At 34.2% G+C, this 18,084-nt stretch overlaps 1 protein-coding gene across 1 annotated transcript in view; it reads left to right on the top strand.

Moving 5' to 3' along the window:
* Qless (decaprenyl diphosphate synthase subunit 1 qless) overlaps positions 1-18,084 on the top strand; it is a 51,782-nt gene that overhangs the window by 14,845 nt on the left and 18,853 nt on the right. The window lies entirely within an intron of this gene.

Below are 18,084 nucleotides of genomic sequence, written 5' to 3'. Positions count from 1 at the left end.
AGCCTAATATGGTGGTGATGGTCAAAGACCTTTCAGTTTCAGTCGAGGTTGAATATCTAGGTCAAGAACGCGGGCCCTTTTGACGAATGGGACACCTGCACCCGTCATTTTGTCTCATGGTCATGTTTCCGTCATTGGCGATCGTGTCGAAATCCCAGTGTTAAAAGTACCTCGCGAATTTTTAAACATGATTGCGAATTTGATAGCTTGCTCGATTAGCGACAAGTTACTAAAGCGTGTAACTGTTATTCGATGACTGTGTCCATTAGTTTCCTGATTCCGAACGAGGCTGTTGTCCTTGTTTGGAAGCTAGATCTAGAGGATGACAGGAATGATCGCGTTGAATGATCCAACGTTTAGATGTTTCATGGCCTTTGAAATCCTGATTGGTAATTTGTAATTTTAATAGCGGAAACTCGTACTAATCGATTCTGTATTACGAATGATCGAGTTAATAAAAAATTAATCAAGTCGAAATATTTGAATAGATTCACGCGTTTACTGCTGATTGAAATCTTCTCTTATTTATTTCAAATTACCATCGTAATATCCCAACGTATCCTGTTAAATAATTTTCATGAAAAACTTGAAAAGAGTCGAATAAAAAGAGTTCAAGAGACTTTAAGACTTTCTTCGTATACCTGTTCCACATTTACAAGAATTGAAGTACCATAAATAGCAAAAAAGTATTCTGGAAATATTTGTTGCTATTTTATTGAAAAGACTTTACAAGTACCAAGTGTATATAACGTTGTTGCAACATCTCTTATTGCACAATGCATGATCCACGTGGAATACGATTCTCTGTCGATCATATCAGTCATTACGCAAATGTCACAGACGAATTGGCGTTTAGCCAACAATTCATCGATCTCGCTATCTTTTCTCACCTCCATCTCGATTAATAAAACTCAAGACCGAATCTGAGTTCGTTATTCGGATCCAAATCTGGCAGATGTAATCAATTATCATATGATACGAATAATTAGCGATTGGACAAATTCCAAAGACCATCGACCAGCACTACGATAGATAGCACAACAGAGCTCGAACAATCAGGGTCAGCGGGCATTCCTCGACAACTTTCCACGAAGGTTCTATCGTAGCTGACAGTCGTCGTCATCCACTTTTCCTTTCCCAAATAGGCCGAGCAATAAGTAGCACAACGTCGAACGATGAATGGACGGAAATAAAGCGAGCGATTAGGTTCACCACAGGTCATTGCGTCTTTATCCTCTTCCTATTTTCTTGAACGCTAGTCAACAAGTCGTTGGGCAGTCGATATTGGACTTTCTGGTTCTATCGATTGTTACGATGCACTTGCGTGGATATAGCACCAAGATTCTTGGACAATTTTGATAATGGAATTCTTAAAATGAACATACTCCGCGCGTAATTTTTGTTGAAGTTGAGTATCGGTGATAGTTTGATTAACATTTTTCTTTCGAATTAACACGTTTGTGGTGTACGTGTACCAGAGTCTATGTTGCTCAATGTGTATTAAAATTGCACGTGTGTGGGAGATACATACGAGAAAATTGAAAATCGTCATTCTTAATATACAGATAATTGTACGAAATCCGTAATTTTTCTCTTTTAAAGATTCATAGATTCATCTTTTAAAGATACATGTGTGTTGATATATTCGTATCTTAATTCGCGTACGTTTCAACACAGGAATTCGAGAATTTGGAAATTTTGGAATTGACAATTCTTATTGTCAATGATATATATTTGAACATTATACGTTTGAAGTTGCAAGCTACGGTGTCTATAAAGAGTATTTGTACCTATACTTATTTTTCAACGAATCTTTCTTTTATTATTATTATTATTATGTTCTACATTTAATTTCCATAGAAATAAATTTCTATAATCACACAAAAGTATCCACTACTAAATGATACGAAATTTGTTATAGTCAGATCTAAGTAATTAGGTGCTAGTATAGTTTTCATTTCCGTAATATAAAACTTCTATAATCGCACGAAAGTACTGTTTCAGTGACACGAAATTTATTACAATCGGATCTAATTAATTAGTACAAAAGTACAATAAGAAAAGCGTTTATTAATGCAACAATATATCCATAACGTGGTATACGAATCATTTTTATAGCCACTGTACAATATAATTGGTCGTTAAAATAGGAATTGCTTTAATTGAATATACAATATCGTGAAGAAATTACGTATAATTAAAGTTTTATCTGAAAAAAAACTACCTAAGGTATTAAACACACCGTACATTTGAACTTATATTTGAACAAGTTCTATGCGTCTCTGGATCTGTTCATCGCGTTTTACACGTTAATGTCAGACACGAGTTGCACCGGTGAACATAGGCTACGAGTTTTCAAGGAACGATATCGAATGTCAAGAGGCATATGGAGTGAGAAAATACACTTTCTCCGACGATTCTGGCCGACCCACATTTTGGAATCACACAGAGTCGCGTTCATGGATGCTGATGACCGTCGATGAACGCTTTGACCGCGTACTCCGAGCGAAATAAACCCGGCCAAGGGAATCAAGGTCGCTCTCACAACACTGCCTAGACGTTTTCGAGCACTTGCCAAAGTTCGCTGCACGCTTATAGCGATGGATAGGAGGATTCGTTTCGCCCGTAACTGGTTTCAAGTTGGTTTTATGCAACTTACGTTCAGCGTAATGCTTTAATTGATAAAAGGTGAATGCGCAATACTGCGTTCACAAATTGATTAAACGCTTCTGCTATTAAAATTCATACGATGGTTGTTCATAGAATAGTGTGAACAAATTATTGTTAAAAAAGAAAAAATCAATTACGTGTCATTTAACGTATTTTTCTCCCCTAAAACGCGTTGAAATACCGTGGAAAATTATTCTTTTTTTTTAAATGTGTAATTTTGTGAAATATAATGTATCGCTATTTGCAGTTACAAAAATGAATTTTGTGTAAATTAAGACACATAGAAGAAGGGAAATTTATACTTTTTATTAAGATCATATCAATGTTTTCTTTTTCGTGGGAAATATCGGGATATCTTTTAAATCTATCGAAATAGAAGCCAACAAAATTTTCGTATTCTTTGAAGGAATAAAGCAGAAAAGTATTTTAAGTAATTTTATTATGGAATCGGCTTAAAGCAAATAACTGTATATGGCCTTGTACTGGTTTAAAAGAAAAGCTAATACGTTTTCTTTACACTTCATATTTTGATTGTCATTTTTTAATAAAACGTGAACCATCGATATCTATTTGTCACACTGCTGAATGTATATGTTCTCACAAATGACACAATCATATGCTAAAAATGTATGCATTGCAAATAACTTGGAACCATTCTTCTTCTCACATGTGTATATGTACTGCATTTCAGTTATGCATACAAAGTACCTAAATGTATCTACATTTCTTTTATAATGATCCTTTAGCTACAAAGAGCGTGTATGCAAGGCGTTTCAGCATGAATGTAAACAATTTCATGGGACTGCTTTCGCAAGGTAAAAACTATGCTAGGTAAACGGATTAACATATGAATATACGTCTTGTTCTCGATATCTTTAGCACGTTTACATTTCGTTCATATCGAAAACACAAATTTAATACAATGTCATCTTCAAAAAGTAAAAGAAGAAATAGAGGAACTATGAGAACTATAATTTACTTCTGTTTACTTCCTCGCTTCTTATTTCTTAAAAGTCACCTCGTCATTTCGTAATCAGAGAGATAAACAGTCGAACTATACTTATTACGATTACCTCCATTTGATAGTCGTCATAATTAAGATTTGTGCGATGAAAGTTCATTGATTCCCCCCACTGCTTATGATTTCTTATTCAAAGAATACAAGTCACCACATGCAAATAAGTGGATTTAATTGGCGGATATTTGGTTAATCACTAAATAAATAAAGTTTTACTTCAACGAACAGAATTCTACTCCAGTTCGATGATACACGAATCCTATTACACATAGCGAATAATTTCATCTATAATATATATATAATAATCTCGATATTCGCAAGCTTAACACGATAAGAGTTATCCGACAGATCTCTGAATATTTAAGAATATTTGATACTCATCTCAGACGCTTATTTTCAATGTGACAGATCAGTCTCGTAGATATTACATTCCTAATGAAATGATAAGCGACCATAATGTTGCCAATGATAATGATAATGTGGTAAGAGCAGAAAATTTAGACAAATATCAATGAGAACACGCGTGGTACGAGCTACTGCCACAGAAATCCTATTTCCTTTTGCAATTCCTGATTTATACTATGTATTTTGTGTTAAGGTTATTTGATGTATATGGAATCAAAGAAACGCGTGGATAAATTGTAAGGTATTGTAAGTATATATATATTGTAAATATTAAAGTACAAAGTGTGGAATACAATGTAAGCTGGTCCAGATCCGCACGCTAGCAACGTTGCCCTGAAACTAAAAGTACTCTGAAGCCAACGTCGCACGTGTACCGCTTATGGTCTGTCATCGACGTATTCTTTCGTCTATGCGCTATCGATGGCCTCAGCGCTTGAGGAAACCGAAAACCAGACGTAGAGTTTTCTTAGAAGTGGCGATCACTTCAACATTTTGCATTTCTAACTGCGCTCGTATCATGTATACTCTGATCTTTTAACGGAGAGAAACAGAGGAGAAAAAATGTCGTATGTGGTTCGTTGGACATTATTGCTCGTATAATGCTTTCACTGTATTCATACCTAACTCTGCATTGACATACCAGTTTCTATCACGATCTCTGCAGAATTTTCTGCGTATAATGAATAAATATTAGTAATATAAATATATAGAATGACTGGCGAAAATATTCGAACGTTCGTTGTTAAAGTTTTAAACATTTGTAAACATTGTGAAACGTTCTAATGATGCACAAAGAGACAAGGTCGCAAAAGTAATCGAACGTCTAAACGTTAAGCGAGCAAAAGTTTGTATACATTTCCGTACGCACGATAGAAACGACTCAGTTGTAGAAACATCGCGTAGTGAGCTTCAGTCTTCGCTATGAATAATATTGGTTTGTGTGCTGACAAGGAGTGTTACAGAAGATCAGAAATACGGATATTCGAGAGGAAATCGATATTAACATCGAGATGGACAAAGCGGATACATAAAGATGAAAATATGGGAAGATCGACGAATTATTAGATAGAACGCTATCAGATCAGAAAAACTAACTGACATTCATTAATAAGACGAATCGAGCCAAACGTTTAAGATATGGATAGTAATCCATAAATAAATATACTACTTTCTAGTATATTTCTAATAAAGTTCTATTCTTAAATGGAAGCAAATACGACGTATTCGGATTGAATGGACGCCGCAATGTCTGGGCGAAATCCAATTCAGAAATATTAAAGATCAATGTTCTACAATGTCGTGGGAATATGGTTATGAACAGCACTGGAAATCTCGTTTTCGTAGTTGGTATTCTAGATAAATATAAAACAATCTAGAGGTCAGTGCTACAAAATTGGGATTATCGAACAATTTTTGCTTCGAACGCGACGATGACTTCAAAATCTAGTACGTGTAATTTATTATTAGATAAATATAGAAATTATATCCGGACAGTAAAAGGTTCAAGATAGTGTATAGTTAACAATACAGCGTAGCAAAAAGGACTTCCGTATTTTCGTGTATCGTACTAACGAAAGAAGTTTGATATTTATTTGAGAAATTCGTGATTTCAACAGAGGGGATAGAGTTCCGTAATAATGTTAAATAGCTCGGAAATAAATTCCAGAATAATTAATTTCATATAATTAGAAGATCGAGAATAGGAAGGTAGAGAAATAGAATTTGTACGCTTTTGCTCGGAAACGTGATTCTTATCTGTGATTCTCCAGAGATACTCTTCGGCAAAGGAGTGAAAGTTTTTCTGCTAGGCAAACAGGTGCGGCTGCTTGTATTCCAAAGATTTGGCAACGACACGGTTCAAGTGTCCAAGAGTGCTTGCTTTTCGCAGCTCGGTAAAAATGAATTTCCCTTTTTCATTGAATTACCGAACCGTTTCTTGTTACCATCTTTCACTCGATTTCCATCAGTTCCGATTCTGCGAAACATTATTTTTTTTGCAAAATGCCATAGGAATGAATTTCAATTATATTATATTATACATTAAATTGCATAGTTTAAACGCACGATAGAATCAGAGATAATGTTAGTGGTTAATGAAGTTCAATACAATTAATTCACTTAATTAGTTTAGTACGTAGATTGCTTAGTAAATAATAGAAATTAATATTTACATCTTTGTCACGTGGAATCTATACTTCACAGCTTCTACGTCTATCACCAGTCTCTTACTCTTCTAACAAGATCTCGAAATCTTTCGAATATTCTCCCACAATTTTTATACGTGCCACTTCGTTTGATGTTCTCAACTTTTAATTAAAATGTTAAATAATAATTCAATAAAGGTATTTTTCTCCTACCGTAACCTCTTTGATGACGCGACTCTTCTAATTACATAACTCATCGATTCTTTCACTCATCGAAGTATGCAGATTTTTTTCTCGAGCAGCGGTCGTTGCACGTTTGTCGATTCTAATGACAGGGTGAAAGCGTCCTTCGCTTGGAAACGATGAAACCGAAGATTGTCGGTTAACTGGCTTGACAAATGTCGTTTCTTTGTCATCGGAATTGAACTTCGGCCACGTCATCTTCTCAAGATGTTGAACGTGTTTCGCATAGTTAGCTGCTAACAGTATACATACTATGCACAGTGTACCATTTATATCTCGAAAAACATTCATTTATCTATCGGAATCAGTTTCTCGATTTGCACTACGATGTTTGACGCGTTTACGCTATTTGCCATGACTTCTGATTGTTCTAATCTTTGAAATATTATTTTATTTAGTAGGGAGCTCGAAGAAAGTTCAGTTGTTCCAGGTGGACCGCGGAACAATTTAGATCAGCCGGGCCTAAATTAACCTTTTCAACGTTTAGTTTGTACGTCGTTCGGTCAACCGGGCACGACTAAATTAAACAGTTAAGATTGTCGAAAAGATTTAGATAGAAAGATACTTTCTAATATAATAAAAGGCGTGTGTAAAAAATATCAACAACATACACAACGTCTCATGACTGTAAAACTTCTTTACGAGAAGTGCTGTTACGCGAAGTACGATTAGAAATATGCAAAATCAAGCCGTTTAACTTGTAGAATTTATAGATATAATTTTATTTTATTACATTCTGAGTTGGATTTTGACACGATAAAGCATTCTGTTATGCCATAGAGTTGCTATAGTTGTGTAACGAGAATAAATTAAGTTTCTACTAGTTTCCTTTCTTTCTTTTTTCTTGTTTAATATAATCGATTTTTTGTTTCTTTTCGTAGAATGAAAAGAAAAAGAATGAATTATCTCTTAGTACGTGTAAAAATTGAAAGTTTCTGCTTATTTTATAATTACCAGACGCAGCGTATATTAATTTCATGAACTGAATAATACAAGTGTAAGTATTCGAGAAAGAAAGAAGAATCGATGATTATCACCCATGATATACGTTTACTTTTCAGACGAAAATATATCACTTCCGTTTACCGTATCTACCAAATACGTACTTTCCTTTACATTTATAGAAACCTGATTTAAAAAGGGAAAGGAGTGCTCCACATCGACAAACGAAATCAATCGGCGTCCAAGTTAATAAATATTCGTCGGTCAACCAAAGCACGCGTAACGTTAGAAATGAATTATCACCGCGATCACTGCAACTGCTTTCGCAAACAGCCGTCACGTATTTATTTGTGATGCACACGCGTACAACTTTTCCTTCTTTACTTTGCCATAATTCTTGCGACACAATGCTTTTACCCAATTTTAAACATTTCGCGCGACTAGCGAAACTTTTCGATTCGTAGGGAACAGCGATTAATGAAAGGAACCACTGTATATTATAACGTGCACTATAGTTGGATATTCTTTATATTCTTCGCACTTTACGTACGTGCATTCTGTATATGTATTTTTGCATTCGTAAATTTTTCATAAATACGTAAAAATATATGCAATCTACTTGTGATATTTTCTACGTTCTTGGTGTGTTTATGAAATAATTAATTTTACGAGAAGCTTCTAATAGTTTCAACGTTTCTACACGAGTACGTTTGTAGTTATGGATGTTTTATATATTTTTGCATATCATGCGCGTTCTATTCGGTTTCGCACCTCCAAATTTCGCACAAAGGCATTAAAAGTAGAAGCAATTACTATCGCGTAAATTTCTAAATATGGAAGCGTTCGTGAGAAAGCGTTCGTTTCTCAAGGCTTTCCACAAATTTTACAAGATTCGAACTGCTGGTTCATACGTGGCAATTATCGCCATCGCGTGTCGCCGTGAAATCAAAATTTTTGCGAATTCTTTCCATTAGCGGTTCGGTAGGATGCTGCAGCCTTTCTTTCTGACATTGTTATCGAACGAAACGAGTAACCTTGTATGGTGCGTGTCTCATCGAGGCGAATAATCAATCTTTCGCGCGAGAGTACCTGTAAGACTATATAGAACCGCAGATGCGGTAATTTAGACAGTTTTTGCTTTTGGTTCTCTTATTATTTTAATGTTCAATGACTTTTCACAGTTTTGAAATATCGCGAGAGAAACTTTCCTTCTTTATCCGAAAATTTTTTTTAGTCACTACAAATTCAATGATTCGCAACAAGTCTCTGTTTCTTTCTGTTACTTGATCTAAATGAAGCACACACATAATTTAAAATTTCTAGAACTTAGGTACTTTGAAAGTTATCTTCCTGTAATTTGATCAGAGGATGCGAAATATCTCGTTGCTAGATGAAAGTATTCAGTCAGAGATAGAAGAGAGTGGAGCTGTGATAAAAATTGCTTAAAAGTAAAACAGACGAGTTATTGTTATTAAGAAAAAAAGTAACAGTTATAAAAAGGAACAAGATCCTTCGCGTGGAGGCTATCTCTAATTTATTACCACTAGCAACACTGTTTGTTATCTGCAATCAGTTTATCACCAGTTATTTACAATTAGTGTAACTGTTACGTATGGTAATTACTTCGTTATTAATTACTTGGTCAGTATCCAGTCAATATCTAGACATGCAGGCATTATCATTATCTCGCTAAACATGCGCATGTATAATTGCTATGAGCACGACCACCAACGAAAAAAAGAACTCGTTTATGATTAACAGTTTATGATAAGTATTCTTGACAAACTTTGCGCTACTGTCGATCAACGATATCAGTTGCCAGAGTCTATACTGTGGAGTCGAGTAGTCCGGCCGTGTAACCGCACTTTCTCCTTTTACAGAAACACCGAACTGGATTTAATCGATTTAGGACAATCGCAGATAGTGTCACCCAGTCCCTCGAGTTTTTCTCTTCGATCGTACATGGTAACATATAAACGTGTAAGATCTCTCCATGATGCAACGTGGTTGCGGACGTTTGTCAGTTCGAAGAAGTATCATATAGTGCAACCATATAATACTTAGCTATATTTAATTATCGATTGGCGGACAGAGGAATCTTTGAAGATTGGGAAGTTCAGATAGGAGATCTGTTTCCGGATTTCGTATATGTATGCGTTTAATTGTGTCGTGATGATAAAAAAATAGAAGTGGTGAGTTTAAGTTAGTCATAGGATAATTGAGTATTTCTGTAATCGACATTAGAATTATTAGAAAGTAAACTTTTCCAACAGAGTGGTTTTCACGGAAATTTTAGAGGTTTATTATCGAATTTTCTTCGGGATTTAAACGATTCTTTCTTGTAAACTACGCGGATAAGAGCTTGGCTTTTCGCTTGCATCGTGTACTATTTCCATATATTTTTCATTTTAATCTGATAATGGTAACATTCTATTTTTTAGCGTTTCGTCAAATTTCGATTTTTCCATACTTTTACGTTTCATTTATTTCATATTCCATTTTTACGTAGAATTTTACTCAATTTATTTATTTAAGTCTTACGGTCCATTCGTGTCATATTCTATGTTTCATACTTCCCCACGAACTTATAAAAGAAGATGGAAAAATAAAATGTTCGGCGATAAATATTTACATCTATTGAAAAATTATCTATCCTATTAATTTTATTAATTAATTATTAATTAAATGTACATATTGTATCTAACTTTTTAAAGTATCGTTAATATTATTATATCAGATTGCTACAGTGTGTTAATAACACTGTTGCTATATAACAATTTATAGGTTTTTTTTATTTAGTAAAGGAGGTTATTTTTTTACTTTATTCGCACATGAACTGTAGAAATACTTTCTAATTCATGCCTTTTTTTATTAGTTAAATGAATTCATGCGAACAATCACATATGCTTGCTTCATACCTTAAGACAGATAATTATCCTTTACGTTTAAACGTTGACGTTTCTTAAGCAAGATAGGTGGGAGTAATTGGTAAACTGTTAAGGGAAACGAGCATGTCTGATCTCGGATACGGATGATTGCTTTTTCGCTTAAATTTACTTTTATAACACGCCTTCTGTAATTTTTCCAATAATTCTGCAATTTTTACAACTTGTGCCAAACTATGTTAGCGACTATAAGATATTTCGTTCGAAGCTTAGATACTTTTATTTCTCGCTACGCAAGTTTACAATAAAATTCGTATGAATTAACTCGTATTAACACAAAAGAAATTTCAGAATGAGCGATCGGAAACTGAGTATTCTTTTAATTCTTAACTTTCTAATCTTTGAATTTTCATTTAACGAAACAGAATGACTTCGTATTCGCTTTAAGCTAAATATTTTACAAAAATGAAGTTTCACCGACTTTGTTTTTTTTTCAAAAATGTAGAGCGACATACTTTTTTTTTAAGTTTTTGTAGTTTCCTTTGAATAACGATGCGAGTTGAGAGGTATCTTGCGACAGAAGCACATGCACGAAGCATGCGGTCTTACGCCATTCTTCATACGCATTTCTTCAGATCATTGTCGTAAGAATTTCTTACTCGTTTTTAGAAAAAGTGCCTTATTGTTTTTCTAGAGCTCATATGGCTTAAAAACTGATTTGTTACTACTTCTAGGTCATTTTTGTAAGTTATATTTGTAGATATTACATGTATTTTATTTTTTACGAATAAAAAAGAAAATTAATACTACAATGAAAGTCACAGATCGAAAAAAATATAAAATAACGATTAAATAAGTGTAATAATATGATAGAACCAATTAACTATTTTTATTTTATTATTTTTATTAACCTTACCTTACCTTCGATAAATACCATAGTAATACTAGAACTTATTAAAAATTACAATAAATACTTCAATAATTATTAAAACGTCATTCTAAGCCTTTCTACAAAATTTGATCACGAACAAAGGCTAATTATCAATCGCAAGAAGATTCCTGTTACTTTCAGTACAGAAGTTAGTACAGAAAGGAATAAACAAAGAAAATTATTCCAGTCTCATGATACAACTAATTAATTATACTACTCATCGCATTAGAAATTCGCCTGAGCCAGTAGCCGTACACTTCGTTTGCTGTGTGACTAAAATTTCGTAATTGAATCAGCTTGGAATAAAGTGAATAGTAAAATAATCTTCATGAAACTTCAGAACGGATGCTTCTGTCTAATTGATATCACGTATATCTCAGCTACGAAGTTTCACGCGTCTCCACTGTGATTTTCATCTACCTTTCTTGCAGTGTCACTAATTGTAATTAACGTCTCGTTCATTCCCCGAAACAGCAATGAATATTAACGAACAGTTAAATAGCCCCGTCCAGTATAAAGTTAACACGATTAAAATTCGATATTATTCTTAAATTGCAACAGCATAATTGGCTTCAGTCTCGAGGCTATTTCTCTTTCTTTTTCTTTTGTTTTTGTTTAACCTTCCTCGGGTTGCTGAGAATAAAAGATTAAATCGTTGGATTAATTCGGAGGATATTTTAACTATAACTTTAGACAATGTTAAAAGTATAAGCGCAGTTAGTATAAGTTGCATCTTCACAGTTGCGCGGGCTATACTCTGCCTGCGAAGTTCAACTTATTAGAATCTTCTTGAAAATTCTTGAAGGGTGAAAATCAAAAAGGGTCTACTTTTTTTACTGACAATAATGCTCAAATACTTCGGGTACATTTACGGTTGACGATTGAACCGCTAAAGGCAAAGTAATGGAACAGCAAATAATTCCAAGAAGTTTCTTCGACGATATTGCGACTTGTAATTATAACGACATAATGCCCAAGATTAACATAGTCGGCCGATTTATTGGTCAAACTTCTTGCAAATTAAGAAAATCTGTAGGCTACCGAACTAAGGTATCAGACAGAAATCTTAGGAATTCCATTCAAATCATGTGTATCCAAGGCGGCTACCTCTGTTCTCGAAATCCTGAACACGTGGCTGATCCTTGACTTTTACATCGAATAAATTAACCGGTCAAAAAGCAAATGGATTGGTTTTGGATTCTCTGATACTGCACTTGTTGAATAATTCCGAGAAATGGACCTAGTTTTTTAAAGTATCTCAAACCTGAATAAACATTTTAAAAGTACTAAATATTTGCCTTTTTGTGCAGCGGTAAATTGTATTTCAGAATACAGATTTATTAACTTGTTAGAATTTTGTCTTCTAATATTTTTCTATATATTGGAAAATGTCCAGAGTCGTCACGCTACTCGCCGAATTATTAATGCTAAAGATAATTTCAATTTAAAGAAAAATTCTTTTCTATTTAAAGAACACAATTTTACTAGCGTACGTATAAGCCTGTCTACTGCAAAATCTTGGTCTTTCCACATCGAAGCCTTTTTACAAATTACGATCTTATCTAATTACTAGACTGCGGATTTTTATAAATCTAATTAAAGAAATTAAACCTAAGTGGGAACTTATTTCATTCATTGAATATTACGATAAATACCATAACATTCAACGTTTTTCGTATCTCTGCATTTTCTATATTTTCGCAATTTTTCGTCTTCTATAAATACATAAAAATCCGCGCTCTACTAATTTTCCTGTTTAACAGAGAGTCATAAAATTGTGAAAAAGAAATCTATAACGCAGAACTCGTGACTCGTTTATTAGTTGGTAAATTAGCATGCAAGAGGTTTTGGAACAATGTAACGATAACGTGCAATCTCTTGTGAACTGCAAAAAGAAATGCGAATTTCACGGTACTCTATATACAATGGTATTTCAGGGTTAACCACCTTTCTACCTTTTTGCACGAGTTATTATTTAATTATACTCTTAGTCGTCATCTTCGATTGCAACACACACGTGTTTGTGGGGCAAGGAAACTAGTAATGGTTGGAGAAAAAAGAAAAAAAGAATCGTATGTTAATCGTAGAACGGTGATTAACGAGCAGAAAATGAAGTAAAGTATCGTTCGTAGAACGGCAAGGATGATGATAAAAATTATAATACATACGTGCGTGAAACGGGGCAAAACTCGGAATTAGTTTGTAAATAAAATCAGCTGTTAACTAAATTTACTTCACGCATTACACGTTTAGCGATGTTACGTGATTATCGCCGATCCTCGTAACAAGATAAGGAACAGGATCAAAGAACGTTTGGTATTTGTTTCACAAACATGTTCATTTTTGGCACAAATCAATATTGGCTGCGAAGCGTCTTTCTGTTTTCGCTTGTTTGAAAGACACTGTACGAAATTCGAAAAATATTTGACGAACGCTTTCACCGGTTAAGGGATTAGCAATTCAGTGAACGATCGTTTTAACGAATAAATTTGACCGGTAATATTTTTAAGATAGAGATTCCGCGCGAGAATTCGCGTATATCAAAGATCAGGCCATTTAGAGATTCTGGTACGTATTGGATGATACGTCAGAGAAGATACGTGAAAAAGCATCGTGTTAAGTTGTTAGGTTCATCTTTAATAGCAAATGGAATTAAAATAACGCTAATGTATATGAAAGTCTGTCGTTCGGCAACGGCAAAAATTTTATTAAAAGAATTAAGAATTAAGAAAGTTTTGACTAATGGAGAATGCGGTTCGTTAACATCGACTTAATCATTTACATATGTGCGTTAGTCATCGGGCGCGTGATGTTTAGGGAGCACGGTTCTCCTTTCGAAAATATCTTAGACGAACAGCGACCAGTTAATAATTTGACAATTGATATTGAGTCTATAGTATATTGCAGCGTGTTCGTGTCTTTATATTATTTTAGCGTCCTTACATCTTTGTTGCGCTTCTTCACTGGAGATATTTCTTATAATGTATCTTTATGTGATACGTATTACGTCATCCGCGCAATTTCTTTTTGCCTTTATGTAAAAGAGTATTATTATTTCTTATAGTATTTCTTACATCTTTGTGAATTACATTACGCACATGTAATTTATGATTTATTATAATATGTCGAGGACGGTTCAGGTACATTTATCGTTACAAAAAAAAAATAAACTTTTAAAATAGAATTTTGACTTATACATGGATAACATGATAATGAGTTGGTATCTTAGGAAACTTCAGCGTCTTAGTGTTAATTTTTCTCAACCATTTTAAACTATTTTCTGATCTCGTACTTGTCATTTAATATTCGTAAATGTATTTTTAGTAAATACAGCTAATGGTACGGACGAAGTAATTTATGAAAGTCAATGATTTTTCGACTAAGAAATTTCACTAAATTTTATGGGCGAGTAATACATGGACAAAATTTTGTAATAAATCGAGGAAGGCTCACATACTTTCACTACTTCACATTTTTCCAGTTCACATCCTACTTATTCAACTTTCAGACCAATCATCGGACGATGGTCTCAGATACCAAAATTTCTACTAGCTGTAATTTCGTATCGGGTCCTACATCGTATCTTTCTCGTCCTCGTGAATAATTTTCAGAATTATTTAAGGGAAATTGGATATAAATTGGTGAAAGTACGTTGATTTGTACATCAGCTATTATAATTAATACATCTGTGTGTGTAATAGACTGAAGTCAGAAGGTAAAACGTGCGTTATACACGTTTATAGTGATAAGGTTATAGAGATAGACTCCTATTTATTATCCAATGGAGAAAGTAAATTAGAATTTGTTTAATTTTAGCAACGACATAAAACAAAGGAACCGTAATCGTTGTTTTGCTGTCGATAGTCCAAATGCTCATAATTTCTTTACTGAAATCATTCCGTATAATGTCGTTGACAATTATTCGAATAATTCATTGCATTAAGTAGAACGTAAAATTGATACTTGTATACACGAGTGTAAAATACACTTTGTTTGCTGTGTGACTAAAATTTCGTAATTGAACGAGCGTAGAAACAAACTGAATATTTTCATGGAATTTCAGAATGAATGTTTCTATCTCATTGATATCACGTATACTTCGTGAGCTATACTGTGCATATCACGTATACTCTATGAAGTTTCAAACACCTCCGCCTTGATTTTCATGGTCGTAGTCATTTGCTTGCCGTTGATACGATTCAGATTCTCATAATATTTTTACTGAAATCATTGCGTATGATGTCGTTCACGATTATTTACATAATTCATTGCATTAAGTGGAACGTTAAGTTGATACTTGTGTATGCGAATATCAAGTAAAATTTATAAAATGTAAACGTACAATTATACATTCGTCTCTCTCATCAACTATAATTCAGCTTTGTAAAATTATTTTTTCCCATTTTATTTCTCAAACTTCCTTCTGGCCGCATCGTATATGTTGTTTTCTCGTTGACAATGAAGTAATCGGTCTAAAGAATGTGAAATAGAAACAACGGTAGAAAGAAGAAGAAGCATTGGAATAGCAGCAGGGTTAAAATAATCGAAGCACGTGAATGAACATCACATTATGCATGCTCCACTCTAAACGTTAATTCATTAGCCTTTGCACTCCGTGAGCGGCTAAAATCCCGTTGATTGGCAATAAAATAAGCAAGAAGCACGTACCGCTGATGACGCAAAAATAGTATGTAACAGGAAAACTGGAATCTGGTGCACGCCGCAACTTTGCGTTTCCATGGTTTTGTTTGATGCGTTAGTTTCTTGTAGGTTGGCCTTGAGTAACCAAGCAGCGCATAGAAGAGGTAAAAGTGGGGTAGTGAACTTGCCTTCTGCCACGAAACTAGTTATCGAAGAATGTAATAAGCGGATATCGTGCCATGGAAATCACATGACACGCATGGACACACATCGAACACGGTCATTGCTCAATGTTGCATATCCTCCAATAAACATACCGGCTGCTTCATATTAGATTCACCTGTAGCACGTTTGCAACCGTGAAATTAACGTCGTCTGTCATCGTCGAACAAAGCAAGTTTCAAAGATACACGAACTATAGCGCTGTAACTACCACGCACTGTTTTAACTTCATTTTTATGAGTGACCGTATTCTAAAGTGTACGTAATGTATCAGTAACGAATGACCTAACGACGCTCTCTCGGAATGTCTTATTGCTTTCAGCTGTTGAATATTCCACGCTGTAACAAGGATTTCGCAATATTATATAAAATCAATATTCCTCGGATTTTCCATGTTCAGAAGATATGACGATAACCTTACAGACGTATACCCCACGTCTATTTTAAATGTAAACATTCTGAAATTTAATTTGAACGTCCGGCAAAGAGGATGAGAAAACAAAGATTTGCTTATTAAGTAATTGTATTTGCGATACAATTATCACCAAGCAGGGATGATGAGCTGATTCATTACTCGAATTGTTAATCTCTCGAATATAACGATGATTTCGTTTCTATTAAATATAAATTATATTATATTCATAGATTCGCAAGAACTAAAATCTAAAGCGCAGAGGAAATCGATTTGTCTTTGTTATTAGTGCTGTAATTATAGAAAGGAGATAATTATGCTTCGAGAATGACTCGGTTAGAAGATTAATCGTTACTTTTTCTAATAGTGTGAGATAATTAAATATCTTCAAATATCTGGAAACATTGCTGTACAGCAGTAAAACTGAACGTCTTCTGATAATAAGATGTCCTGGTTTATGACACGGCAAGTTTGGAGGACGTCTCTAAGATGTTTGTGGGACATTGGCAGATGTATTTCAAACACGTAGAAGATGTTTTTCTGCGTCTGGATGGACACCTGTCTTGTTGGCTTGTGAACAAGAACTTACTGTTGAACTCTAGTTATCCTAAACTGTCAACGAATGAATACACGTACTTCATCTAACTGGAGTGCATACAATTCACTGATCTTTTTTATTATTTACGTTATTTACTTTGCATAATGGAATTTCGTGTTAAATAATTGCTAGTACTAATTGCAAGAAAATTTTCATTTAAATAACTACGCTTCTTATCGACTGACTGAACGTTTCTGTGAGAATTTAAGAGAAGATGAAATTAGTAATATGAACATAACTTGCTTCATTATACTTGTGAAGAATGAAGCGTGAAACAGCCTCGCTTTTTTTATTCCCTTGTCTTGACGTATTAGGAACACTTTGATTAATCGATTGTCTCGTTTGCACGAAAATTGTCTGGAGCAGAGAAAGAATTATAAACATATGCATAAAACGGATAAATTATAAAGAACATTTACCAAGCAACTTCGTCTTCGTTAACCTTTAATTTCATGATTATAAAAATTCCTTTATTAAAAGATAATTCGATTAACAGATTAAAAAAAGCATCGTAGCAGAAGGAAGAAGAGATAAGTTAAAAGAAATTAGAAGTCTATATATGTACATATATCGCCGCAAATCTTTAGCTTAATTTAAAAGTGGAATGGTGAACCTTTAACCACAATGCAGTTGCACAGGCATCGCGTCTAGCGCGTCCCTAACGGACGCAAGTGTTATTTGCTTGTCGTGACCTCGATTAATCCACCGGCAAAGATGCGAACTTGTGAAACAACGTTACTGCCATTTACTTGCATCCTGACATGCCTAATCCTCTGATCTCACAGGCTGCAGGCCATCGAGAAACATTGTACGTGTGTACTGTTGATGAAAGAGATGTGACGAAGTAATGGACATAAATTAAAGCATTAAGTCATATATCTGTAGGAAGATGACGATACCGAACAGCCTAATCAGAGCTAATGACAATACTGGGTTTAAAAAAGAAAATAATAGGATTTATATTATTTAGACT

Source organism: Bombus fervidus, chromosome 9, assembly GCF_041682495.2.
Source record: "Bombus fervidus isolate BK054 chromosome 9, iyBomFerv1, whole genome shotgun sequence".
Classification (NCBI taxonomy): domain Eukaryota; kingdom Metazoa; phylum Arthropoda; class Insecta; order Hymenoptera; family Apidae; genus Bombus; species Bombus fervidus.
This window is presented reverse-complemented; position numbering and strand designations above follow the sequence as displayed.